Raw genomic sequence first — 8,985 nt, forward strand, 5'->3', positions numbered from 1 at the left:
TCAAAATCAATGTAACATATCAAAACGTGGGATACCACTGAAAAAACAGTACTTAGGTAGAAATTTAAAGCACTTAATACGTACACTGGAAAATAAGAATCAACTGAAGTCAATGACATCAGCTTTCAAAGTAGAAAGAAGAAATAAAATATCAAAGTATATATTATCTAGAAATCAGAAATTTAAAAAAAGAAACAATGAAACCAAAAAGTGGTTCTTTAATAACATCAATAAAATTGACATACATTGTAGTCAGACTACTAGGAAAGAAATAAAAGAGAGGTGACATTAATTACCAAACTCAGTAATGAAGACAGTAACAGAACTAGAGATTCTATGAATATTAAAAGATATGAAGGGAATATTGTGAACACATTTATGACAATAAATTCAACAACTTAGATGAAATGGGCAAATTCCTTGAAAGATACAACTACTAACATCTACACAAGAAATAAAAATTTTATCTATGAAAAATATTTAATTGTAGTTAACTTTTCCCCACACACAAAAAAATCCAGATACAAATAGCCTGACAGACCATTTCTCTCAAAATTCAAGAAAAAAATAGTACCAATTCTGCACATACGCTTCCAAAAAATTAAAGTTAACTAAATAATTCACAAATGATTCTCTAATGCCAGAAGCACCGTGACATCAAACCCAGACAGGGACAGATGTGCTTTCCCGCTCACATGGCAGCCTTTGGTGCCCCCGCCGTATCTGCCATGCCTGATATCGTGCTCTTCAGCAGGCAGCTTGCACCAGCAGCTGTCTCAGCACGTGGCCGACTGGCTGGGCCCGGAGCTGGGCAAAGTCGTCACCAAGAAGTTCAGCAACCAGGAGGCCAACGGTGAGATCAGTGAAAGCGGGAAGGGCAAAGATGTCTAGAACACCCAGAGTGGCTGTGGAGAAATTGACAACATGATGGAACTTCCTTGTCCTGATCAACACCTGCAAGACTGCATCATCATCCAGGGTGACTGCTGTGATCCCGTTTTTCATACTCTTGACAAGATAAAAAGGATAAGAATCACCCTCTGATTTCTGTGAAACTCGTGCTTTTGCTGGGGCAGATCACATTATCACCATGGACCTGCATGCCTCTGAGATCCAGGGATTCTTTGAGATTCCAGTGGATAATCTGCCCACGGAGCCTGCAGTCCTGCAGTGGATTCAGGAGAACATTGCGGAGAAGAGATACTGTATTATTGTTTACCCGATGTCAGGGGAGCTAAAAGGGTCACATCAATTGCAGTGAATGTGGGTGAATGTGGAATTTGCCTTGATTCACAAAGAGAGTTAGAAGGCAAATGAAGTGGACCAGATGGTTCTGGTGGGCCGCACGAAGGACCACACGGCTGCCCTTGTGGAGGACATGGCTGACACGTGTAGCACCATCTGCCATGCTGCTGACAAGCAACTCTCAGTAGCCACCAAAGTTTATGCTATTCTTACCCATGGGATCTTCTCTAGGCCAGCTATTTCCAGCATAAATAGTGCTGCTTTAGAGGCTATTGTCACAAACACCATTCCACAAGGGGACGAAATGAGACACTGTTTCAAGATTCAGGTTACTGATATCTCTATGATCATGGCAGAGGCAATCCCAAGGACACACAACGGTGAATCTGTGTTCTACCTGTTCGGCTACACCCTCCTATTGATCCCAGATGTGAAATGTGGAGCAGGCCTTCTCTGGCCTCTGAATTGCATGGGTTTGTCTGACTTTTTAGTTTTAGGACTCAGCAATTGGAGGATAAGGCAAAAGCATCTGATTTTTGTGTACTCCAGGATCCACTGTTTCCCCCTTCTCAAGCTCAAGATCATTTATTTCCAGTTTAGGGAGAGGGTAATGGTTATTTGATCTTTCATTAGTGAGAATGATTCATCATTCTGACTTGTTCTGATAGGTGACCTTTTTCTTTGGTTTATCAGTTACTTTGAGGCCACAACTTGCAAGTATATAATTCCACTGCAGAAGTTCATAGTTTATATATTTTGAGGACGCCAAGGTGATTTCGGATTAAAGCCTTCTACGTAAATAATGATAATGTCGATGGACATTTGGGTAAAACTCTACATATAGAATTAGCCTTTACTTCTGAGAGAACTTTAGAAAATTGATAATACCCTGAATTTTGAATTTTATTTTCTTTAGGAAGCAGGTTTCAAATAAATGATTGTTATTGGGCTTAATTTGACCAAATTTTATGTAGCTTAAGATGGCCACTGTCACGTTTACTTTCTGATAAAAATTAGGCACTTCAGAGGCAACACAGTTCAGTATTTTTTTTATTGCCACTTCTGAAAAATATGTTATAACTATCACTTACCTGAAATGTCTTGTTCTAACATTCCAAAATTATGTTCAGCAATGTATCTGATGAGAAAGTGTTTGGAGACAGACTGCAGGCACACTGGTTGCCCTCACACTGTGCTCTGCAATCCCAAGCAGAAGCTCTTTGAGCAGGTTCTCCTGTCCTGCCGAATTGTTCTACTGCCGATTTTTAGCTCTAGCTTTTACTTTGCCTTTTTTCCAATAATTTCATGTTGTGGATTTCCACCCAAACAAAGACTCTCACAAGTCCTCTCAAGCTTACTAGTCTGATCATTATTTTGTTTCTGACATAATAAAAAGGTGAATTTTTGTGAGTGCCCCCAAATTCACACTTAAACACTATTTCCTTATTTTTTATTTAATATTCTTTTGCATTTTGTAATCAGAAGTAGCAAGTCTCCTAGGCAACTGATTATTTTAACGTTTTAAAACTGTTAGATGAAAAATATGGGTAAGAAAGGCCTACGAAAAAAGTACAATTTAGTAAGCACTAATTTTTCCTCCATTAACATAATGTTCAAATGATGGCCAAGAGTTTTCATGGAGGCGAAGATTGCTTTATTAACAAGATGGCCCTTGACAACTTCCTCCTCAGTGAGGTGCCTACTGCCTGTAGCAGAAGGCAAGCGCTGACTCCCTGTGAGTTCTGTCATACCCACATTGGCTCTGAATTCTTCAGCCCCCAAAGAAGAAAATTTGCCTGCACAGACAAAGCCTTGGAATATTAATAATCTCTAGTTTCTGCTGAATTGTGAAACTTGAACAGAGGAAAATCTCTGACCTAAACTCAATGGGCAGAAAAATCAAATCTTTAAGTCACTAACAAACTTGAACAGCCATCTTTAAGGTTTCAAACTTCACTATAGCAGAGATTGAAGTTAAAAAGTACCACTTTGGTCACTGTAAAAATGAGCACTTTGCTGTACCTTAAAATTACTTAAAAAAAAAAATGGTATTGTAGCCTGGTAGAGTCAGCTATGCAACACAGATTAACTACATCTAGCAAGAGTTGACATGAGTATGTAAAGAGTTTATTTAGATTATGTAATTTTTAGTTTTGATGAATGAGTGTTATCTATTTCTTGGAATTTCTATGCATAGGCAACCGAAAGTGTAGTTATAAACGTGCATAGGTAGATAGCCTTCACATACATGTTCATATGACTGAAAAAAATATTTAGAGGTAAACATTTCATGTTAAGATTGAACCTAAGATACAGAGCTAGTTTTAAAATAATCTTTAGAGAGGAGCACCTGGGTGGCTCAGCCGTTAAGTGACTGCCGTCGACTCTGGTCATAATCCCTGCTCGACAGAAAGCCTGCTTCTCCTTCTGCTACTCCCCCTGCTTGTGTTCCCTCTCTCATTGTGCCTCTCTCTGTCAAATAAATACATAATATCTTTAAAAATAATAAAAAATAATAATCTTCAGATAAAAAAAATAGAAAAATCTACATTGTCATTGCCTGACTGTTTCTATCACTTAATCTCACTTTTACCTTCAAATATTTCTGATATATTAACTAATTAGACTAGACTTGGCCACACAAAGTGGCAATGCAGGCCTTCATTATTTGATGGTTTCAGTTTTTAAAAAGATGATGAAGGCAGTCTCAGGAGCGCCCAATCCTAGAACTTGTGTATCCTTTGCTGATTGTGTGGCAATATTTAAGTGAAACACCAAATATATCAGTCCCATCCAACTCTGCTGAATGGAGATGGACTCAAATACCCACCAAAAAGGGGAGCCAGAGAAATACAAATATACCAAAGCTGGTCATCCTCCAACTTAAATATTAATCAATTTACAGATATTGGTATTACAACTTTCCTTTTTAGATGTAAACTAGATTAGGAATATATTATTTGCAGTGTTTGTATTAGTTTAGAATATAGGACTTTAAGAATGTCCAACATTAAAAAAAAAAAAAACCATGTTACTTCTTTCTTAAAAAAGAAAAGAAAAACAAAGACATTGCAAGAAAATAAAACAACCCAATATCCCCCATTAATATGGATTTTTAAAATTCTAATTAAATTTCAGGAAAAAATATCTTGTATAAAAAGGATAACACACTATGATTAAGAAGGATTCATCCAAGAAATGAAAGATTAGCTTAACATCTGAAAATCAATCAGTGTAATGCATCATATTAACAAACTAAAAAAGACAAAGTATATGTTCAACTCAGTACATGCAGAAAAAATCATTTGACTAGATCAATTTCTACTACTAATAAAAACTTGCAGAAAACAAATAATAGAAAGAAACTTCCTCAACCTGACAAAGAGAATCTATGAAAAATCCAAGCTAACAACATACTTAATTATGGCAAACTGAATGCTATACCCCCAAATTAGGGAGAAGACAAGGATATCCACTCCCACCTTTCATGTTTAATATTGTACTAGAGTTTCTAGTCATGGCAATTAAGAAAGAGAAATAAAAGGCATTAGATTAGAAAGGAGGAAGGAAAACTGTCTTTATTCACAGACAATGTAACTGTTTAGAAAATGCTTTGAAATAGAAGATGATGGGGGCACCTGGGTGGCTCAGTAGGTTAAGCCTCTGCCTTCGGCTCAGGTCATGGTCCTGAGGTCCTGGAATCGAGCCCCACATCCGGCTCTTTGCGTGGTGGGGAGCCTGCTTACCCCCCCCCCTCTCTGACTGCCTCTCTGCCTGCTTGTGATCTCTGTCAAATAAATAAATAAAATCTTTTTTAAAAAAGAAAAAAAAGGGACGCCTGGGTGGCTCAGTTGGTTGGACGACTGCCTTCGGCTCAGGTCATGATCCCAGGCTGCCGGGATCGAGTCCCACGTTGGGCTCCCAGCTCCGTGGGGAGTCTGCTTCTCCCTCTGACCTTCTCCTCGCTCATGCTCTCTCTCACTGTCTCTCTCTCAAATAAATAAATAAAATCTTTAAAAAAAAAAAAAAAAAAGAAGATGATGATGTAGAAAAACCCTGAACTCTTCTCATAGACACACTGAAACCTTCCCATGGACACACTGAATCCACAACTACATGTAGAAAAATTGCCTCTGAAAAAGACCTGAGAACTAGCCGAACAGTTGCTTCACATCAAATGAGAAAAGGGCCATATCAAGGTAGGAGAAGGGCTATATCAAGATAGGAAAGGCTAAGACATGGTCTTGCCAAAAATCTACTGCCCCTGGCATATGAACCCATAATTTGGAGGGATCTCACAAACTGAGCTTCTCCCAGGGGAATGAAGGTTTGTAACATACATAAAGCATGTCAACTCTTATGACCTGTATCTGAGAGACAAACCCTCAAAATATCTGCCTTTGAAAACCAACAGGTTTGCATTCACAAGACCTCAGGTTCTGTAGCAAACTGAGAGACTGCTCTTGAAGGACTCATCTAGACCCAGGGCCTAGTGCAAAGACAGTAGTTTGGAAAGTACCCAGACTATATATGAAGAAGATTCATTTGCTAATTGTAAAGTATCAGCTGGAAGGGAAGAGACCTGCTGATCTCCAAGGATGGAGACACTGGTGGGCACCATTTTTGCACTCTCCCTCTATCTTGCCATACCCAGTAGAAACATGTCATCCCTGTGCTCTCCCCTACCACACTAAAAGTGACACAGTGCCAGTGTCTCCTAGTGGGGAACCTTTACATATATCTAGTGCCCTAATATTTTTTACATCTTGTACCCCAGTTTTTATAGTGGCATCCCAGGAGAGACCTCTTGAGCACTTGGCTCTGGAGGATACATGGACTTGCATTCTTGAGTCCCAAGGGACTGTAACAATCAGAGACAGTTCTTGGCATACTACCACCCCTGGGGCACTGTACAGATTAATAACTGAAACACCCCATCTTTCTGAGAAGGAGACCTATTTGCCTCCCCAGGAGCATTGGCCTGATGAGCAGACTCCTGGTGTAGCATACTCCTAGAGGCCTACAGAGATACTTTCAGGGAATGGAGGTCAATGGACGCAGCCTTTTCATTCTCCCTCTGCCTCACTTAGGCTTGTCAGTATCCCAGGAAGGAGCTTATACTCCTGTCTGGCACTTTGATTTTGCTGCCAGAGAACACCTCTTTGTCAGCTGGCTCCGAAGGCAAGCCGGCTTTATGTTTGTGCATCCCACAAGACTATAGCCAACAGAGTAAGAATCTGAAAAGAGCTATTGCCCTCAGACCACAGCAAGAGGCAATAGGCTAGGAGCTGAGTCTCTCTGTGAAATAATATGTATAAGCTTATCAAAATAGCTGCAACCTAAAAAGTAGGCTTCAAATTAAATACATATATCTAAGAGTTGATTATAAACCTTTCAAGAGACCCAGAGAGGCAGGCACTATCTTTATGTTCTCCCTCTACCGCATTTCCAAGCACCAGTATCTCTTCGAAGGGAGCTCTTACTTGTGTCTGGTGTCCTAAGTTTTACATCTGACACCTTAGTATTTGAGGTTGCCATACAGGAGATGCTCCTTGATCACTGATTCTAGTGGCCAAGAGAGCTTGATGTCCTTCGTCCCATGTGACTATAACAATCAAAAAAATGTTCTTGGCAGGCCACCACCCCCAGAGTGCTACACAGCCAACAGACTAAAACATACTCCCAGACTTTCTCTGAAAGAGGTCTATTTGCTTGTCCTGGAGCTTCAGCCTGAGAGCTATGCATCAAGTTTGCCTTGAAGCTAGAGAGGTACTCTCACAGAATGTAGACCAGGGGACATCACCTTTACACTCTCCCTCTGCCTTACTACAGTTCCTGTACAGAACCTGTACCTCCCAGAAAGGGGCTTATATACTCCTCTGGAGCCCAAAATTTGGAACGGTTGCAAAAGGGACAGCACCTGATCTCCTAATCTCAAAGCCAGCAGGATCTGCAATGGCAGTCCCACAGGATTTATATATTACATACTTTAAAAGCTGCTGCTAAGTAAGGGTCTCGCTTCCAATCAACCTGAAACTAGATGCTGGCACATCCTCAACAACTAAGCTATTAAAAATAAGTCAGGCTGCTTAGACAATGACAAAGGTTCAAGAAACAACCAAAAGTTAGGGCAAGGTTCTGTAGGAATAAACTCCCAAAGGACTCGGAAAAATAGTGGTCTCACCTAATACATAGAAGAAAAAAACATAAAAAATAGTCAAGTAAAATGAAGAAACAGAGAAATATGTTCTAAACAAAAGAACAAAATAAAACCTCGGAAAAAACCTTAATGAAATATGGATAAGTAATTCACCTAATAAAGAGTTCAAAGCAACAGTCATAAAAATGCTCACCAAACTTGAAAGAAGAAGGGATAAACACAGTGAGAACTTCAACAAAAACAGAAAATTTAAGAACATATCAAACAGAACTCACAGAGCTGAAGAATAACTGAATTGAAAAATATGCAAGAGAGATTCAACAGGATATTAGATGAAGCAGAAGAAAGGATCAGTAATCTCAAAAACAAGACAGTGGAATTCATCCAAGTAGAGAAAAAATTATTTTTAAAAAGTCATGATAGCTTAAGGGACTTAGGGATCAACATTAAGCAGAACAGCATTCACATTATCAGGGTCCCAGAAGGAAAAGAGAAAGAGACAGAAAATTTATTTGAAGAAATATGACTGAAAACTTCTCCAATCCCAGAGGAGGAAACAAACACTCCAGGAGGTCCAGGAAGTTCCAAATAAGATGAACCCAAAGAAATCTACACCATAATGCATTATAATTAAACTGTCAAAAGTTAAAGAATCTTAAAAGCAGTGAGAGAAAAACAATGTGTTAGTTACAAGGTAGCTCCCAAAAGACTATCAGACTTTTCAGCAGAAATTCTACATGCCAGAAGAAAGTGTCATGATATATTCAAAGCACTGAAATGAAAAAGCTCCAACCAAGAATATTTGTTCAGCAAAATTATCATTTAGAATTGAAGGGGTGATAAAATTTTCTAGAAAAGCAAGCACTGAAGAAATTCATCATCATTAAACCAGTCTTATAAGAAATTTTAAAGAAACTTTTTATTTTCATTTTATTTTATTTCTTTTCAGTGTTCCAAAATTCTTTGTTTATGCACCACACCCAATGCTCCATGTAATGCATGCCCTCCATAATACCCACCACCAGGTTCACCCAACCCCCCCAACCCTCTCCCCTCCAAAACCCTCAGTATGTTTCTCAGAGTCCACAGTCTCTCATGGTTTGTCTCCCCCTCCAATTTCCCCCAACTCATTTCTCTTCTTCATCTCCCAATGTCCTCCATGTTAATCCCTATGCTCCACAAGAGAAACCATATGATAACTGACTCTCTCTGCTTGACTTATTTCACTTAGCCTAATCTCTTCCAGTCCCATCCATGTTGATACAAAAGTTGGGTATTCTTCCTTTCTGATGGAGGCATAATACTCCATAGTGTATATGGACCACATCTTCTTTATCCATTCGTCTGTTGTAGGGCATCTTGGTTCTTTTCACAGTTTGGCAACTGTGGCCATTGCTGCTATGAACATTGGGGGTACAGATGGCCCTTCTTTTCACTACATCTGTATCTTTGGGGTAAATACCCAGTAGTGCAATTGCAGAGTCATAGGGTAGCTCTATTTTTAACTTCTTAAGGTATCTCCACACTGTTTTCCAAAGTGGCTGTACCAACTTGCATTCCCACCAACAGTGTAAGAAGGT

At 39.3% G+C, this 8,985-nt stretch overlaps 1 pseudogene; it reads left to right on the top strand.

The window, feature by feature from the left end:
- The first annotated feature begins 728 nt into the window (after positions 1 to 728).
- LOC111146789 overlaps positions 729 to 8,985 on the top strand; it is an 18,088-nt pseudogene continuing 9,831 nt past the window's right edge.

Source organism: Enhydra lutris, unplaced genomic scaffold (genome assembly GCF_002288905.1).
Source record: "Enhydra lutris kenyoni isolate GAN:26980312 unplaced genomic scaffold, ASM228890v2 scaffoldscaffold2, whole genome shotgun sequence".
NCBI lineage: Eukaryota > Metazoa > Chordata > Mammalia > Carnivora > Mustelidae > Enhydra > Enhydra lutris.